Source organism: Numida meleagris, chromosome 1, assembly GCF_002078875.1.
Source record: "Numida meleagris isolate 19003 breed g44 Domestic line chromosome 1, NumMel1.0, whole genome shotgun sequence".
Lineage (NCBI taxonomy): Eukaryota > Metazoa > Chordata > Aves > Galliformes > Numididae > Numida > Numida meleagris.
The window spans coordinates 59,232,542-59,253,143 of NC_034409.1; the positions used below are offsets into that span (position 1 = coordinate 59,232,542).

At 36.2% G+C, this 20,602-nt stretch overlaps 1 long non-coding RNA gene across 1 annotated transcript; it reads right to left on the reverse strand.

Moving 5' to 3' along the window:
• LOC110394726 lies at nucleotides 317-19,843 on the reverse strand. Its single transcript, XR_002435831.1, has 4 exons — nucleotides 19,558-19,843; nucleotides 6,490-6,549; nucleotides 1,585-1,629; nucleotides 317-872 (listed from the first exon to the last, which is right to left on the reverse strand). It is a non-coding gene; the product is annotated as an uncharacterized LOC110394726 (long non-coding RNA).

Consider the following 20,602-nt stretch of genomic DNA (forward strand, 5'->3'; position numbering starts at 1 on the left):
ATAGAACAGCTTAGTTTGGAGGAGACCTTAAAGATCACCTAGTTCCAACCTAGGCAGGGTTGCCACCTACTGGATCAGGCTGCACAGGATCCCATCCTATCTGACCTTGAATGCCGCCAGAGATGTAGCATTGACAGGTTCTCTGGGCATCCTGTGCCAGTGCCTTACCACCCTCTGAGTAAAAAATTTCTTCCTAACATCAAACCTAAATCTCCCCTCTTTTGGTTTAAAGCCATTCTCCCTTGTCATTTCACTATCAGGCCATGTAAAAAGTCAGTCCCTCTTCCTGCTAGTAAGTCCCCTTCAAGTACTGGAAGGCCTCAGTGAGATCCTCCCAGAGCCTTCTCTTCTCCAAGCTAAACAAGCTGAATTCCCTCAACCTATCTTCATAGGAGATGTGCTCCAGCCCTTCATGGCCCTCCTCTGGACCCACTCCAGCTGCTTCAAGCATGCTCCAAGCATGCAGGCTTGGACACAATACTCCAGATAAGGCCTCACGAGAGCAGAGGAAGACAATCATCTACCCCTCCCTGCTGACCACCCCTCTTTTGATGCAACCCAGGATACCGTTGGCCTTCTGGGCTCCAAATGCACACTGCCGGCTCACGTCCAGCTTTTCATTCACCAGGAACTCTGAGTTCTCTGCAGGACTGCTTTCAATGAGCTCTTCTCCCAGTCTGTACTCATATCTGGGATTGCCTCGACCCAAGTGCAACACCTTGAATTTGGCCTTGTTAAACCTTGTTAGATTCTTGTGTGCCCACTTTTCAAACCTGTTCAGGTCTGTCTGGATGGTATCCCTCCCTACTCTTGTGTCAACCGCACCACTCACTTTGTTGTCATCTGCAAACTTGCTGAAGGTACAAGTATGTCTAAATGAGGAAAACAAAAAAAAAGAACAGAAATTGACATGTGACACATACAATGGCAATGAGACAGATCAGTGAATTGTTGGATAAGAAAATTAATATAGACAGAAAAAACTTGTAAAAGGAATTTTTTAAATGTATCAAAGCAGAGCCTTCTGGAAAGTCGATCAGGATGGAAAATTCTCTGGGTATAGAAGGAAAAAAGAAAAATAGTGAAAAAGTTCTTTTTTTTTTTTCTGTGAAGAGTCTTTTAAAAATTTTTAGAATCAAGATACAAGTCTGAAAACTTTTTATAAAATTAGAGATTGACAGAAGATATATAGAGAACAAAGTTATACAATGAATAACCACTAACATGTTTTACTAAAGCAAATATCTAACTTCTGAAGTTAAGCTTTTTATCACAAAACAGGGAACATTAAGACAATTTTTGAGATATTTAAGAAAAATATAGCTCTACAAATCTGATTTCTGCAGTAGGAAAACTGGTATACATTATAATAAAACAGGAATATTTTATTGTCTATAAATACAAAATACTGCAGAACGATCAGGGTGTTTGTCATGCTTCACAGATATCTTTGATCCTTTGAAACAGTAAGAGACAAAAGGATCTTGGTAAATACAGCATTATTGAATTTCAGTTCAATTATTGAATTTCCAGAAAGTTACAGCAAAGATAAATAAATGGTTTATCATCGATATTTTCACCTACAAATATTTCCTGGAGCTTGTTCTATTCCACTTATTCACAAATAATCTGAAAGAAGGAGAAATTAATGAGGTGGTTAAAATTTCTGCTGAAAAAGTTAGTCATAGTAAAAATTAAATCTGCCTGAAGTTTTCTGGACAGTCCATGACACTATGTTACAGAGATCTAAAATGATAAATGAAACTCAGTGTTAAGAAATTCAAGATGATATACACAGTCAAAGAAAAACAAATTTATAAAGAACCATGTAAATTTAAGCTTGGGAAAAAAATTATTATGATATCAAAGAGAACACTTAGAAAAAGTCACTACTTCACAATATAAAATGTAAGCATTTCATATATTGAATACTTATGTAATATTCAAGATGAGTACAGGAGGCATAAATTAGGTGAGAAAAAGAACAACAAATATGATCAGACATGAAGAAATGCTAAGCAGACTTCTCAGCTTGGAAAGAAACATCCAACAGGAGATAAGCTGCAGGTGCTTTGACCACTTTCCAAACTCAAACACAAGAAAGTTATTTTTGAAATGGTGCCTTGGTAATTTTGGAGAGTTTATTTCTATAGAACATCATGGGAAAAAAAAGAATTATCATGATCAAAAGTTAGATAAATTCATCTAATTCTGTAACTACTTATATATATATATATATCTTTACCACATTTAACACAGTTTTATTTTCAGTGTTACATTAGAGACAAAGTGATACGTGGTACCAATGAGAAGTCTGTCAGAAGTCAATGCAGGAACTGTGCAAGAATAAAAGTTCATTCCTCTGTTAAAATACTATTTGTGATTTACGAAAACAATGAACTTGTTAAGAAACCAGACCAGCTCTTATGAAAATTTTTCAATAATAAAACCATTATTTCACAACTTCACACCTTTGGAAGCTTACAAGGACACTATAGGTCTCCATTGATCCACCCCAAATCTCATTTCTGTTTGTCACCTTTGTGCCCTTGATCCTATCATTCTCCAGCTACTTGTAATTAAACTTGTCAATCAGACAAATATCCTAACATGTTCTGAGTGGTAGCGGACATCGTGCTGAAGTGTTGGTAGTGTGGGAACAGTGGGCAACAAGTTCAAGCAATGAAATTGTGACAAGAAGAGGGAAAAAGATGCTGAACTGTTAAGGTGAGCGGCTACCTGACAGGAGCTACCAACAGCTTTTTACATTATTAGTTTGAATTGGTCTCAATAATAGCTTTACCAGTGTTGATGCTACCTAAGCTTATTGCGGAACATCTCAAGGGCTGCAGCAGGAGGAACATAAGAGCTTGAATATATATATAGGGACAGGTTTGATGAGGATAGGGTGGAGGGGAAAAAGTCTTAAAAAAGCTTGCCTTGCTACTCCCAGTGTCATTTTGTTCTGTGCATAGAAAGATGACAGCCTTCACTTCTTTCATTCTGGCATCTTTTCATTCCTGCTAAATTTGCTTTCTAAAATCAGGCAGTAGCCTGTTGTCTTTGATTAGAGCAATTTTAAGGCTGAGCTCATTCTTAAGTACATTTCTGAATCAGTGCCCAAGTTTTCAACTCCTATTCTTGGTCTTCAAAAGTATGTAGAAATGCACTGTTAGCTTGATAATCCAGGCAGAGCTCTAAGGGAAGCTAGAGTAGAGTTTTATCTGTTTCTCTTCAAAAAAAAAAAAAAAAAAAAAAAAAAAAGAGTGCACGTTACAAATCTATCAATCTAGATTACTTTTTTCTTTCTTTCTTCCAAACAGTTGAACAGATTTTGAGCCACAAGCATTATCTATTCTGACTTAACACTTCATCTGACTCACTGAATTTCATCCAGTAATTTCTGCTTTGAACCTAACAGCCTGTAAATGAACTAGAACATTTCTCCCGGGTAGACATGCAATCAAGGAAAACATTGATTTTAAATTTACAGTGTATTGTTTTCAAAATGTGTTTTCTCTGTACATCTCTATTTAAAAATCTGACAACAATGCAACTTAACACAGTCTCAGGGTATCACACTGTCTGGAGAAAGAAATTTCTATGAAATACTCATCTGACTATGAGAAGTGGTATGGAATATTGCATTGGTGAAAAAAACTCCAACTTTATATTCACTATTTTTTCTTCACAATCCCCAGAATGATTTCCAAGGGAAGTAAACTAATTATCTTATTCCAGATCTACTTTAAATCTTGTAATTACATAACTGTGTCTTCTTCATAAATGATGTAAGAATTCTTTTTTGTTGATGAAACAAAAGGTTTGAGATGTATTTCCTGGCATGCTTTCTCATGTAATTCAGTGGAGTTGTTTTCATGTAGGAAAAGATCCAAACCCAGAAATGGAGCTAAAATGAAGTTCCACATCAATTTCTAAGAAGATACTACTTAGAAATGGTTGTGTTTGGTTATGTTAGAAATGATTATGACTACAATGCTAGAGTCATATAAAAATTGACCATCTTTGTAGCACCCAGTTATTATTTATCATTGCAAAGCACACTGCACCAGTCAGGAGGTCTTCACAAAGATAATGTAAAGCTTTGTTACTGTGATGATGTTTGGGAGGCTAGGTCACTTTAACTACTAACAAACCTAGTGCACTGAGAATACACCTGGGCTTCTGGTGAGCATGAGTCCCTCTTAACCCTCAGCATGCTTGACATACAGACAAAAGAGATTTGTTAAAAATGGGGCTACTAAGCTCACTTTATAGTGATATGGGCATTTTATTAGCAAGATGATATATAGATATGATCTATATATATTTCTGCTCCATGCATCCATCCTAAAGATTTTTGCTGTGAATTAAATGCAATCACAGTAGAGTTAAACTGCCCACTATCTTTTTGTCACAAAGTTCACATAGATGCACTTACTGTACTGGCCAGCTCAGACACTTTCAGAGATTTCATGATAGTTTGAAGACAGAATTTGAAAGACTCCTGGGCATTTCAGGGACAGGAAAGAGGAAGCAAAAGAGACACTGAGGTGAGGTGTGAGACCCATTAACAGAGGTGCGGATGTTACAAACAGGTCTGGAGTTACAAACAGGACTAGAGTATGAGAGGTGTTAAAACCAAGTATGTTAGTGTATTCTTTACAGTGTGAAAGCTGAAAGACAGGGGAACTCAGTGTATTCCAAAACTGTTTAAAGGAAGCCTGCACGGTATCAGCTGCTCCTGCGCCCAGGCTCTAGAGGACTCATAGGAAAGGTCTCTGTTTCATGCCAGAAATATTAAGAAGCTTGTCCTGATGGCTGAGCTCTACAGGAAAGCAATTTTTGTTAGTGTGTCTCCCAGTGCTGTGCTGCTGCTTCCTGCTAGTCTGGCTAGAAATGTCAGATCACATAAAGATCTGAGAAGAAAATAGCAGCAGATGGGTTTTCTCTCATCTGACTTTTCAGTAAAGGTGTTATTACATTTTAATGTTTCCATTTGCATTGCCTCCACTCAAAGTTGATAGTATGCAATTTTACCCCAAAGCACATTCTCTCCATCATATTTTCTATTACTATAAAGTGAAGGACACACAATATGCTTTACATCTTATACCTGAAGCATCATTTTCTATTTTCTTCCACAACTCGGCTTCACATTTTTTAAAGATTCACTCAGTGTTTTTTTTTATCTCCCACCTCTGCCTCTCTCTGCCATTTTTCTCCTTTCTGATCAAGAACATAAAATAAATGATGCTATAGTGAAAATAACCTCACCGTTAAGCCAGGTCCTGAGAGTTTAGCTGCCATCTTTCTGAAGGGTTCTGCTAGTTAAACAAGATTGGGTTTTATGTCTCTTGCAAATCTTTTAAGGCCATAAAGTAGAAAATATGCTCCAAATGATTTTCTTTTGAATTTCTTAGATTTTCAAAAATAATCAGAATGACTTTGAGCAATTTGTGTATTCGCCCCACTGCTTGGCAAGACCATCTTTGTAGATAAAATTTTCCCTTTTCCTGTAGAGTATGCACTTCCATACTAGACATTTTTCCCATCTGTGAACTCTATATCAAATTACAGAGCTTTAGATACTGATAAGGAAAATGAAAAAAATACAGTAATACAGAAGGCTGCAAAAAAATGGTGGAAAAAATGTGGGAAGAGCAGTCAAATTTCTTTTTTTTTTTTTGTTCTGTTGGAAAGAACAGCAAATGAAAGAGTACGGTGAACACTTTCAACCGACAAGGTTGATTTTTCCTTCTTTATGAGTTTCTTTTCCAATCTAAGCGTTAAGGGATGAGTATAGAAAATAAAAGCTGATAGTAATTTTCTGAGTTGTGGTTACATGAATGGTTAAGCCCTGCTTCTTTGAGATGGAGTAAACAGTTTTTTGCAAATCTTCCTGGGTCATTTTTTTTCAGTCACCGTTTGCCATGTGCTCAAGATTTTCACATACAGCTTAGAAGACCAAAGATATTACACACAATAAATAATTACACTTACCAAGCCATTAGACTAAGCCTTAATATATTCACATCCTCCAACAAGAAGCCTGATGAGACTTTGCTAACCAAGCAGTGGTCAGTGAGGGGCCAAAGGGTCAGCCTTTACTGCTTTGTGGAAGAGGGTGACTCTTTGCCTCCTCATTGACCACTGAAGGGCTAAAGACCCTCAGTTTTGCTATTTTGCTGTCATCTGGTTCCTTTTTTAGCCCTTTTAGAATTCTATGTACCAACTTTCTGTATTGGTATTTTACCTCTTAAGTCCTCAAGCTTCTAACTACATTTTTGCAGTTTAAGCTTTCTTATGGCTCTATGCACTTCCTCATAACCCTTTCTCACAATAAAACATTTTTTTTCTACATTTAGCTCCAGGTTGTGTAGCCATTGCATTGGAGCTAAGCCTTGAGCTGCAGCGAGCAGAATCCCTTGGAGGAGGAAAATAGGAAGGGGGAATACAGATAATAGTGTCTTTGTATTGTCCGCTTACGTAGTTTTTAGCAGAGGTGATCATGGTGGTTCATCCCACTGAGCAGTTGTTTCAAGGCACCTGTAGACACAAGAAGATACTACATCACTGTATACATGATTCAGATTACCAACCAACTTGAACCCCACTTCTCCATACAATTCAATTTTGTCTCCACCTTTGGAGCACATTTCAATCAAAACAGTGTTAGTACAGGTGATAACTGTATGAACACCCTTATTTTCCTTTTGTTGGCTCAGAGGTTTATCATCCTGCCCTAAAAGGAATTTTGGGTAGCTCATTGTCAAGACAGCTTTCAGGAAGATGAAGGCCTTGCACAAGAGATTATGTTTGCCACAATGAGTGTTTCAAACAAAGCACAAACTCACAAGGTAGTAGGTGGTGGTGCAGCATGGTGACTAATGCTAGAATATTTGCACAGAAAAAGAAGCTGAACCACAATTACTCTGTTTTGTGGAAATAATTTGACTTTTTCTCCACAACAATGGTTGGGTTTTTTTTTTCAGTTCTTTTTAATCATACTGAAGTTATTGTTGAGAAGTAAAATGCAAGCAAAATTAGAAAAGCTAGGAAGGAGGAACACTGTTCAAAAGAAAATATGTCAAGGCCTTCTAAACAATTAAATGTGTTTGAAGATACTGAATATAATAAAATAGAGCACTGTGTCATAAATTATATTGGACAGTGATTTGGAATGGAGAGCATGCTTAATCTAATCCTTGCGTAATACAGAAGTACCTCACAGATAGAAATTATTGTCACCATAAAATACAATAAAAATGACTATGTCTTTATAAAAGGGTTCATTTCTATATAATACCTCCTTTAGACTGTAAAATTAAATTTTATAACAATAGTAGAACAATAGTTCTCTTGACAATGGAACTACACCGCTATTAAGCTAAAATTAGTCTCTACAATGAACTTTCGAGTCCTTTAAAATGCCACATATCCTGTGCTCACAGACCCACAGATCTGTAGAATTCATTGTTTATTATTTGTGCGTGAAAGAAATTAATTTTTATCACTCAAATTTGCTTCCACTAGAAACCCACTTTTTGCAAAATGCCTGGGCTTTTTGAGCCATTCAGCTGCCAGAGAATTCAAACAGATTCTTAGGGGGATGATGAACTAATATTGGATTTAGTTTTCAAAGACAAGAATGTATGAGAAACCATTGCCTTTGGTCACTTCATACTCTCCTGAAGGAGCCTTGAGGGAGTTCTGTGAAGCTGTGCCAATTCTTTCTTGTGCTAAATCCATAAGCCTTATTCTATTGGCTGAAGCTTTTCCAATTTGTGAATGTCTTTGAGCGTATTAAGAGGAATTTGAGGAGAGCTTCTGGAGAATTAGAAATCCTTAGTCAGAAACCAGTAGCTTAGCTGTTTGTTGTTACTCCGTGCTGCTGGTTACTTTAATGTCAATTTCAATGATTTCATTTCTGAAAAAATCATCTTAATAACACACTGAGAGCAGGAATACTGCATGGAGCTGTTTGGAGGTTTACTAAATATAATTTCTGTTCATCTCATCTATTCTGATAGATCTTTTGATAACTACTAATCCACTTATTTTTTCCTTTCTTTCCAATATTTTCTTTTCTTGAAAGAGGTAGAAAGTAGATAAAGGAGAGTATCCTTTTGTGATGATGAGAAACTCTTATCTTCTTCTACAGAACTTAAGAATTCTTGCTATTTAGTATTTCCTGATGTTAAAAATCTATGATGTCACTATTCAATTTCATTTGGGTTTTACCACAGAAGAACTGGAAGATGACAGCAGTCAAGCCTTTGAAATGTCCGTAACTTTAACTGAAATCACTCTTAAGTGCATGACCCTATTTCTTTCACCATGCTAAGTCAGTGCCAGCATTTGTGCAATTGTTTGTGGCTTTTCAAAAACAGATTTATTTGGGGTAATGTTTCAAAGTGTAATAATATTATTCTGACTCTATATTTTACCCCAAATCCCCCCTGGTTAAATTTATTCACTGAATTTATCAGCCATTGCAAAGCAAAGACAAAAGTATCTGGAAAACTTCAATTCATTGATTCAGTCAGCTAAGGTCTTTAAGGCTCTGCACAGCTTTAAAGGGAACTTTTACTGACCAGAATCTTTGCTTTAACATCTAAAGTTACAAGAGGCCAAACTGACCTTATTTTTCATATAGACTGTCCTGTCTAATACCATGCAGATAAGTTTTCCAGTTTCAAGGTCATGTAAGGTCGAGAAGGAGGGGAGCTTAGCTTCACCAAAATTTTCGCGTTGCACAAGCATAGCAGAAAGTTGGCAGTGTAACATCTTTTTCTTAAGACTTGTGTGTTCACTTTATGGTACGATAATCAAGGTCTCGCTCAGAGAATACCCACTGTAGAATTAGAAGTTGTCTTTGTTTCATCTGAGATGGAATCGTTTTCTTAAGAGTATCTGGTATGATGCTATGTTTTTGGTTCTAGGCTAAAAACAATGTTGATAATGCACTCCAGGCAAGGAGTGAAAAATCAGGCAGAGGGCAGAGATGCAAAATATGAGTGGGGTAGAAATCTTTCATGTAAAAAGTCAGGATAAAGTAACATTAAGAAAATATGCATGTTCTTCTGTGAAGTGCTAAGAGCTACTGTCACTCAGGGAGCTAGGAAAGAGCTAGAGAAGAATTCTTAGGTATTGCAAAATACATATAGAAATGCTAATGACTAACTACTCTCTAAGGACATTATAATTAAAATATTCTATAACTTTGCTATTTCCTTGTGTAATTTGTACTTTTTAATATGTTTTTCTTCCAGGAACCTAAAAAGAACTACATTGGAATTATGAGGACTCTAGATACTTAAGCTGCAATAAATGTGTACCCTTGTAGTATTTATTCCTCTAAACATATCAGATATATCTGCCTGATCTCTTTTTTTTCTTTCCTACAAATGTGATTTGGGAATCCAGAGGCTTTCCTCTTCTAACTTGACAAGTAGGAGGAAATAAATTATGCTGAAAATAATACTTATTTTCTCCTTCCAGACTTCATATGAAGTCTGAAGGGGCTAGATCTTAATACTTTGTCTAAATCACAAGGTATTTCACAAATACCTTTAAATTTTTCCAACCATTTGCTATTCCTTGCTTAAGTTTAGATAAATAACATCTGGTTGTCTGTTTTCTGGTCGACACAGCAAGTCAACTCCTCGTATCAAATCAAATAGGTCAGCTCTGATTTCCATTGCTAAACTGTTCCTGGATGTTCCCACTCACATTCTCATCCTTTGTGTTCCTAAAAATGGTTTCCACAAGGATTTCTTCCAATGTCTTCCTGAAGACTGAAGTTAGATTCATCATTCTCTAGCTCCTCCTTCCAGGTTTTCCACTTGCAAGTTTTCTCCCCTCAGAGTAATGATAGATGCTCCAGACGCAATTACACACCTTCCTTTATCCTTTCCACCTCCTTACAAAAAAAACTTTATTCACTCTTTTCAACAGATCTATAACTTACAGTGAGAAAAAAACAGTCATTCAAGTGGGTAGCAACAGACCTGTGGCAAACTGCTGACAGAGAAAACTAAAGTGATAAAGAACAGAGGGTTCACCTGAGATTTGATCTCCGCTGGCAGTAGTAATTTTTTTGTGAACCCCATTGCAAGTGCAGTTCTAGGGTTTCTGATATCTTCCTCTGCTGTGGGATTATTTTCTATTATCACAGGCATTATTTTGCTGGATATGAGAAATATCTGGTTCATATACAGTAAGAACTCCCCTTCTTCACATGCTTGTAACGCCTTAAATTTTATTAATTCAATTGTACTCTCTGGGTTTCAAAGCATTAGGCATCACAGTGAGGGCAGTTGGTCCCATTAAACATGTTTGCACACTCAGGTGATTATTTCATTCTGTGAAATGTCTTGTTTCACAAGAGATCAATTAAGGAGACTGTTACTGGTGGAAACTCAATTAGGAATAATCAGTTTTATCCTACTAATCTTGGAAACTAATGTCACTGGTAGGACCTCAGAATACTATTTAAATCTCTTTTTAATAAGTTTCATTAAGAAGATCTTTAATTTTCCTATTTCTTTAGATGCACCTTAAATATTTTGTTATCCCAACAGGCAGTTTGAGGGATTGTCAGTCAGTTAGTTAGGGATTCAAAGTTCGTATTCGTTTTATTTGTATCCTCCTACTTTCTAGTAATTTCCTCTGCACTGAAAAAAAAAACAAAAAAAAAAAAAACAAACAGAAAATATGCAAGACATCTTCAGAAGTGCCTAAAAGTGATACTTCCAAGGCTTTTGTTAGCTGCCCTTCTGTGTCATGCTTGACAGTCTTTGCCCGACTAGTTCAGACTGTTCTTTGAGAAACAGAATCTATTCTATAGTTAGTCTGAAGAATATTTGACACTCTCTTGGTGCTAGTTGGAAGAATATTTGCTGCTTGCTAGCTGCATTAGAAGATTTTGTTTTTTAACTGTTGCTGTAAAAATTCATACTGATCTAGCCACAATTGTTTATGCTGCTCCAATGTTTGCTGAGCCTGCCATCATACCATCTCTATGCAGAGGATTTTTTTTTCAGGATGTAGCAATTTTATCTTCATTTTTTGCTGTAGGTAGGCTGGTCTCCAAGTTTGGCTTCACTAGCTGGTCTAGGTCCTGCCAAAGCCTTAGCTGATCAGAACTTTTCCTCATCCCCAGCACAGTTGTCAGCAATCTCCCAAATGAACACTGAATTTAGTGAGTGAATAAATGTGTTTCATTTCTACTGGCAAGGGTTAAACTAGAGTACACGCAGCTTTATCAGAAAGGTATCCCAATGCAATGATGCGTATCTCTTTCCCTCCCTCTCTCAAAGATTTCATCCTCCATAGGACATTATGGTGTGATGGGGAAGAAGGTCACCTGTTTGGATTCCAGTTCACCTGTGTCTCTAGGGACTGCAGATGAGTTCCTGAAAATTGTCTCTCAGATGCCACAAGAAAATGAGATATGGTTTTCATTGTAGACAATGCTTAAATTTCAAGATGGTTAATGGGATTATTTAAAAAGCAGAAAATGAAAAGAGAACACGGGATCAAATGTAAAACCAAAAGAAAAGAAAGCGAACAAACCAACAATACAGTTTAGAAGTCACAGAAATGGCTGCAAGTTTTTTAATAATTATTTTCTAAGATAAATGGCAAAGCACATGAAGAGGCCTCTGATACTATAAAGAAATTAAATATTTCTCTGCATAGTCGTTTTATATCTAATGTCAGTACTGGTTGTTGAAAAAACATTGATGCTTCATTTACCTTTTAAGACAATAAAGTATCAGGACATTCTTTGTCTATTTGATTCACCTTTGCAAAAAGGAAAAAAAGAGAGGAGTAAATACTGCATGCCTGGAATGTTTACAGCTGAAATTCTGCAGAGAAAATTCCAAGCTACAAATTAGATTTGACCAAATCAATTCCTGTGAAATAGTGAGGCCCAGCAGAAGAAAAGGAGACCTCTTACAAATTAGATCTGTGTGTGAAAAGTCCTAGTCAAAACCACAGTCTGCATTTCTTTCGAAAAAAGGCACTCGTGCAAAAAATTAGATGTGATCATGTGTCTTCATGATGAGAAATAAATAGGTTTCCACCCACCTATTCCTCCTGAATCCACTGAGTTACTGCAGTCAAGCTACAGACTGGATCCTGTAATGGCAGTATGGAACCCAGAAAATGAGGTGAAAGAAAATTAATTTTTGTAAAGTAATGTGTGATCATGTGAGCAGACTGAAGAACCTATTCCTAAAAGCTGTTTCTTCTGAAAGATTTGCTACCCCATCAGCAGGAATATGAAATGTTTTGGAAAAGAAAAGTAAGAGTAGCACATTTTTGAAGGCTTTCAACAGCCAGAAATACTGCCTGAGGGTTTTAATATTATAAAGTTTACTTGTTTTTTGCTTGTTCATTTCAGCTGTTATAGCTTATCCATAAAAATGAGCTTTGTTCTGAAATGCATTGCAGTGTTCAAGAGTCTGTTTAGTGTTCTGAGTCTCCCGAATCCTAAAATCAAATATGACATTACATTAAAACTATCTTTAGGTTGTATATTATAAATGATACAGTTAATTACTTCAATACAATTTTTCTATCAGTAAGGGTGGCCTTCAAAGAAACAAAGATAGCAATGATGAACATCTTTAACAGAAGTTCAGGAATTTAAGCCTGGATCCTTCTCAGTTAAGACGCTTAATTGAACCATCTGCATTCAAAGTTTAATTTCTCCATGTTTCCAGTAAAATCTATGAAATGATAGAGACATTTCCAGAGGGTGCATCAGGTCTAGACTGATATTAAAGGTTGTATTTGTTACTGTTGAGAGCACTTAGCGTTACTGTGTTCTCCAGACAACTTTCTCAGATAAATGCAACTGGGAAGAGAAATTTGATCTAATTATAGCAATGTTCATAAGAGAAGAACTATAAGGAACTGATAGTCCTGCTTCTCATACAAATGAGTTTATAGAATGGAAGGAATCTATGAGAGTCTGTATACGACAATACATTTGTCATCTCCAGAATAAAACATAGTGTACTATACATATCAGCATCTGAGAAGAAAAACTGCAATGCCCTGTACTGTGTAAGTCCTCTTTCTGGAAAGAACTGAGACATATTTGAGATTTTAATCAGTAGAGAGAACTTTGTTATTGAATATCAATGGAAAACGGCCATTCACAATTAAAATGAACAGAGAACAATTTTTTGAGAGAACAAAAACACAATTTGTCATGCCAAGGCCCTTCTATCCTATAAATCAATGGTTTTAAAAGCAAATAATAGGTACTCAAACCTCAGGTTCTCCAGACATGATCCATAATACCAAGTATGTAGTCTAAAAACTTGGCTTTCTAACCTTCTCATTTGCAATTGCTAAACTGCTTTGAAAAACACTGGAGAGATAAGACTAATTTGCTTCCCTAATAGCAATTGCTCATAAATGAAACAGCCATAGACATGTTAAGAGATTTTGAATGAAAACACAATCACTTCTAGTAAAAATACAAGAAAATGTAAGTAGATGAAAAAGCAGTAATCTGTTGCACGGTGAGGAGCATACTATAAGAATGTATAATAAAGTCCAAGACTCCAGCGTCACTGCTAGTATCACTCACTACTGAAGTGTGATATGTTTGTCCTTAATTTATTTGGAATAATGAAGTTAATAAATGCTGATAGTAGTTGATTTGCAGAAGTTTGGCTGTCTTGTATTTCACGCTCAGAGTAACAGAAATGCACTGTAATGCCACTGATGAAATCCTACTGGAGTTACTAATGCTCTTAGTTGCTTTTTCTTCCCATTTCTAGAGAATGTACAAACTAACTCAAAACTATATTGCCTTACAGACACTTATAAGACTTGCAAAGTCATAATTTATCTAAAGAGTTTCAGTAATACTTAAGAGATTCTGTGTTTGGCCCTAGTTGTAACAGTTCCCAAAACAATCAGGGTTCATAGGAATTTCTGGATTCAGAGAGCTGGCTACATTAGTATCCAGGTGGCTACATCAGCCCTGAGGTAGCTTATATCATATAGACAGAAAATTGCACATCCAGCTCAAATTATGAATATATTAAAAAAATTTCCCCATTTGAAAGAGCGAATCATTCATTGCGGTAAGAACATGATTTAGCCCTTCTTTCATGTGTTTAGCTATATTATAGAGTCCAGTTGTACCAGTGGGTTGGTACTCCACTCCACAAACACAAGGGAAAAGAAGGCTTTTGCTACAAATAACTTGCATGTGATATAATATGTAGATTTCACAGTAACTAGGAAGGTAATAAGGTCATAATAACAGTTATCAGTGTAGTTCACAATACTTGTGTCTGATACACTTCCTTCTTGTCGGCCTGCTACAACACAACTGCAAGCTTTCCAGTAGAAGATCTGAATTTAAACATAGAAATTATGTCAAACTACTTGTTCATGCTTATGAGGCATGAGAGCATGCGGTCTGTATTTCCATACCAGCCTGTCAGACTTGCTGAGGCTGCACAAGAGCAAAATATTGATACTGGGATAGCAATGGGTCTGGTAGGCTTGATTGTTAGGCAGCCAGGGCTTCGCTACTGATTGTAGCCCTTTGTTTTAAGGATGGACTCCAAGGGGCATGAAATAGAAAAAAATATATATATATATTAAATTTTAAAAAAGCAACCAGAAAACTCTGCAGAGAAAATTATATCCTTAAAACTAAAATTTTATCCACATATAATAATTTGTATAATTCCACACAAACATGATTATTAATATGTCATCATCCAGTTCTTTACAAAGCCTTTGCCTACATTTGATCCATTCCACAACAGAAAAAAGTGAGCTTGCAGAACTAGAAAACAGATCAGAAATCTGTATGAAGAACAGAATCAGGAAATGCTCTGAATAGTTTCTAAAACTATCTATACCTTCTGTTTTAATTAACTGTGCACAAATGTATTTTCTATCATTCTCAAAGGGAATAAAATCCCTTACTTTTAGTTATTGCCTTTAGAACACCACAGGATCACTACTGTGGAAACTAGGGAATTTGTAGGACATGACCAAAAGTACAGTCAGCCACCAAAGCAGCTCCAGGCTCAGCCAACAGCACTTAAAAGTAGAACTCAGGTCAAAGCCAAATCCCAGAGTAACTCTGGATGAAAAAATGTCCCCAGTGGACCCAAGGTTTCTTTAGGAAACCAGACAAAGGAGCCCCCAGGGCCCAGTGTAAGTTTCTGACCTATGCATTTACAGATAGAATGTATTGCATCCTTCATGTTTCTCCTGCCCTTTTCAGTTCTGTTGGCCTTTTAAAATTGCACCTGGGCTACTTTTCTCCAAGGCTTTGCAGTTCATCATCTCCTACTATGCCGATTTAAGTTCTTCCTTGCTTTAAGTCTAGTAGTTTGAAAGAAAGGATTATGGGCACTTCATTTTGGATTATTTATAAAAAACATTTTTTCTCGTGAAAATATTATTTATGGCTTGAAATGTTAGCATTCACTTTTACCATTAGAGGGCTGTATTGTTTGTTACTTTTTCATCTGTTGCCTATTATGTACTTATTAATATCTGTCAAGAGCTACCTGTAATAACATAACCATAACACACCCAAGTGCCCTGCCTTTTACCTGGTGAGTGGTATGTAACTTGCTCACTAACACAATAAAGGCTGCAATAGAAAGAGATAACGTAGTACGTTTCCATAAAATTCCTTGGCTAATCCTAGAGATTATTTTGCCATTACGGACAATTCCTGAAATGGTTGGCCTAATTTCTCAAGGGGAAACAGATAGAACAGTTTTCTACAGTGAAATCTGAGGGAGGTCTCAGAGAAAGTCTGCTCTCACTGAACTCATAGAGGAAATAAGAATTGTGTTGGTTCAAGATATCTCTTGCTCTAATCTGACACATTGTAAATCAACAAGAAAAAAACCCTACTAGGACAGGAGGTTAAGATGAAACTCATTACACATTAACACATAAACATATAAATCTGTAACTGCCCAGTTTATCATTTATTGCCAGTTCCTCTGTTGCATTTGGGATACTGGCTATCTGTGCTGGGTATAGATGCAGCTTGAATGGTGAAAGAAAGGAATAAGATTTGTTAACAGTTCTTACTTTCTGTCAAAAGAAAATCATACTTTCTGCTTAGGATCTTCTCTGTCCAAAGAGGATTGCAATAAATTTATACAGAAAGACAGGTATTTTTATGAATTATATTTTTTTTTCTAGTGAAAACTAGAAGTGGTCTGTCCAGGTTTTTATTATGTAAGTGGTTGCACTGCATTTTCTGACCATTAGGAAGTAGAAATGCTTAAGGACTGTGACTGAGTTATAACTGTCTGATAGACAGTGCACAGTACAGTTAGCAGAGATATTCATCAGAGTTAGAAACTTCATATATATGCATGCAAATTAAGATGAAGAAGATAGCACTTTCCACAGCTACTTGAGTAATGCAGTACCAAATTCAACCTTGTATAACACTTGGTTATATAAAAAAATACAATTCTTTGACACTTCCCATTTGATAGTACGGGGCTGTGCTAACTGGCTTATCTCTTGCATCCAGATTAGAAAAAGTCTCTCCATTGACTGTTCTCTTGAGCGGTCAATATCAAAACAGCACTCCATTATATTTCTGGGCTTCAGGGAACATTTTCAAAGACACAAATGACATGCGGACACTGACTATAATTATCTAGAATACGAACTGTTTCAAAGGTTAGAGACATTAGGGGCTCTGACACTACATACAAGGAGAAAATTCTGTCAAAATACCTTGTTAACCAGGGCACACACATGAAAGACTACTGTAACTCTTCATGAATAAAGCTGTGCTTCAAATTCAACAAATCATTTAAAGACATTATTAAGTCCCTTGATGTTCAGTAAGGCATATTAGGAGAATGAAGTAGCCATACAGAGAAGCACAAATGTCAGAAAAACTTAAAAAATAAAAACTGATATTCCTCAACAAAATAAAATGAAATAATAAAATAGAATAAAACAAAAACCAGTAGCTGGAAACAAAAGTGTGTCCAGTATACAGTCAGTAAGAAGCATGTAAACGTTCTACTTTGCAGTTTTTACATCTTAGTCAGGGTCCCTGACACATCTGTGACCTTAATGTTTGGACAGGGTGAGTAGGTTGTGTAGAAGTGGCACAGTAAATATATGGATCTCCAATGAAAGCTTGGAAAAAACAGAAGAAAGGATACCAAGTCACCTGTCATCTCTCCTTCCAAGACTGTGCAATAAAAACATCTTTCAGAAAAAGAGGCACAAACTTAATTCAGCTTTCTGAGATGGAGACCACAACACAGTCAACACGAACCATGCTGCTTATTCTTATAAACAATTCTGTATTCTTAAATATCCACTCTAAGTCTTGGAGGACAACAATATCCAGACAAACAGAAAAAAAAAATCAAGGAATGTCCCTTTTATTTTTTGCCTAAATAAAATTTTATTTTTTAGTTTGCTTTTGATTGACGGTGTATCAACATATGGATTAACTCCCCCTTGTCATCATTGGCAGGAATGTTAATGTGTCCTTTTAACACATGTTTTGTCACCACATTACAGACGGCTTTGTTGAAAATGTTCGTGAACAGTTGATGGAAAATTTCTGCCAGAATTCATGAACACAAATTAAAGTTGACTCTTTTTTTATGACAAAATAAATTAATAAATACAATGAAACAACAACAAAAAATATCACACTTCCATACTAACAGAAAGAAAAGAAAAGAAAATTTTTAAAAAAATCGAGATCAATGTCACCATTGGGAAAACAATAGAAAAATAGTAAAATATTGGTAAACATCTTATATTAATTACATCTACTTGCATTTGTTTGTATTATCCTGAAACCTATAGCACTGGATTTAGCACAGTTCGGGATCCCAGCATTTCAAGTGCTTAGGTAGTGGTATTGTATACACGTAATCTTGGTTTTTTTTGCTCACTTTTTCTAGAATTAAACTATATGACAAAACAGATGGACAGAGACAGATGGGAGGAGTAAATGAAAACAATGAGGCGATATTTGTGGGTGTGCTTGGCTTCTGGACTCAGTACACCAAAAGCCCAACAATACCCATCTTTTGTGAGCACCACACCAAAGGAAACTGTTAATGGTGGTTTGAAAAGTGTAAACACAGAGTTTTGTGGAAGACTGTAGGAAATGAAAGATGGGTAAAGGTGTCACTCAATGCCATATACAGTGGAGAATTAAAAATGGGTGAGATTAAAGTTGGCCTCAAAGACAAAATGGAGATGGGAAATGACAACTGGATGTTGTGATAGGGCATAAAAATCTTGGAAAGTTAGAAAAATAAAATTGTTTGCTTTGTGCAGTACAGAAGAAAAGTGCAATTGCAGAGTGTGAAAGTCAAAGTGCTAGACTAGGAAAATGACCTTAGCAACAACCTTCTACATACAGACAGGGAGAATAAAACTGTCTTTTACAAGAACAGACAACATGATGTCGCAGCAACTGAAATGTAAGATGGCAAAGCTTTAGGAATCTAAACGGACAGTAAAACCCTGTATATTTGCAATGCTCTGCAAGCTCTCACCATCATCAAAAAAGAAACTGTCACATCAACAGGCTTTGCATATCAGTGTTAAAAAGCACTCTGAATTAAAGACCATACCTAGATTACAAACCTAAATGATAGATCATATGGATCTGCAATGATACAGAAGAGGGATGTCTCAGAGGCAAAATATAAAGATGCATTTGTGAGGAAAAAACATCCAGGAAGCCCTGTTCTGTAGGGAAAGCAGTAAAATCAAAAGAAAAAAATAAACATGAAGAAGGCAATCTACACAGTGAAGTCACTGGAACTTGTAAAGGATTTAGGGATAAAGCAGTGAAGAAACATCAATTTTTTACTTGCAAGATTAATAGTTTAAGAAAAGGAATGCAAAAGCGAAGCAAAAACACTTGGTTTCATCCAGGTTCCTCTTCAGATCTTGAGGGATTGTTTGTGGAACAAGTGAAAAGGTGGCTGCAGTAGAAGGATTCTTGAAGACAGTGACAAGGTGATTGATTATCAGGATAGGAAAATTCAATTAATGGGAAAAGGGTTGTTTACTATAGAACAAGGATAGAAAAAATTTAGTAAATATTTTGTGACCTTTCTTTCATAAATGCTCTGAGTGCAGAAAGGAGATCCAGGGGAGAAAGTGTTGGGCAGGAACAAGGTATTTATTGTATTCTTTGCTGGACTGGTAACACAGACTTACCTGGGGGCAAAAAAAAGAAAATATTAAGTATGAAAGAAAACAAAGTTCACAAAGGAAAGAGAAAATAAGGGAAATCAGAAGGAAGAGCAAACATATGCAAGGCTAAATAAGAGTGGGAGGAAAGGTAGATGATGGCAAGAGGCCGGTAGGTATCTATATGACCTTAATTAAGCTAGGTACTGAATACTATGTTTAGAAAAATTAGTTAAAAATACATAAACCTAGTGATTGCCAGTAATAAAATGTAAGGGGTCGTGGAACAGAAGATATATTGTTGGGGAACACCCCGGTATCCCCAAAGGGTTGCCCTACCGGTACTCGCATGGGGAACGCACGATCAACTCAATATGAGATGCGTCCGATTTTATTGTAGCAACACACCATCTTATATAGCATATATGCTTCCAGGGATACAGGGTCCAGGGATACAAGCTCTATGCAACGCGCACGCTAACAATATCGTTACCCGAGTAATCTCCATATATGGGATATGTTGTTAACTACAACACTATGGATACAGAATACTATGGATATGCTGAAATATACTAGAACACACTGGAAACACCACATTCCACGTATCTAGGGATTACATCATTACATCATAAATCATTAGTAAATCAGTAGCTACGTGCTGCCGAGCAACCTGCTTCTCAACAATATATGGCTCAGCAATATCTCTACATACAAGATTCTATTTGACACAACAGTCGGTGAATACTGGATTGTACATTTTTTTGCCTACAGGACAAGAGAGGAACTCTATATGTCATGAAAAGCAGGAGTGCAGAACTGCTGCAAAGGTCAAAAGTTACATTCAGAAAAACAATGAAAAAATCATCAGGAGGCCAGTATTAAGAGAAACATGCAGTAGGGAATAGAATATAAAATATTTTAGAAAAATGTAGCTCTATTCTGAACTATTGCAGCCCAGATACAGCACACAGGAAAAGAATATTTTAAGATGAAATATCCAAGACTAATCTAGCCTGTACAATCAAATATTTCTCACCTCAGTATTTTTAGATCTCACATTCTTTGCTCAAGAGTTTATATTTGGAATAAAATGTGACTCAGAAGAAATATATAGAATTCAAGATAGGTACAAAAGTAACTCAAAAAGGAAAAAAAAAAAAACAGTGGAGGAAAGCAGTGAAACTCAAATTCCTTGGTCTGAGAATGCGTTTCTCTATGTGTAATGAAAGAATCTCATCTGTTGCATGTGGGATGAGAGGGTAATGAGTATTATCGGAAGTAAGCCCTATCTTTTAACAAATAACGCTGATTTGGCCTTTATGATGCACTGTCGGGATGTTTTCAGAACCAAATAATGTCCACATTTATTTCAAGTTCTTGTAAA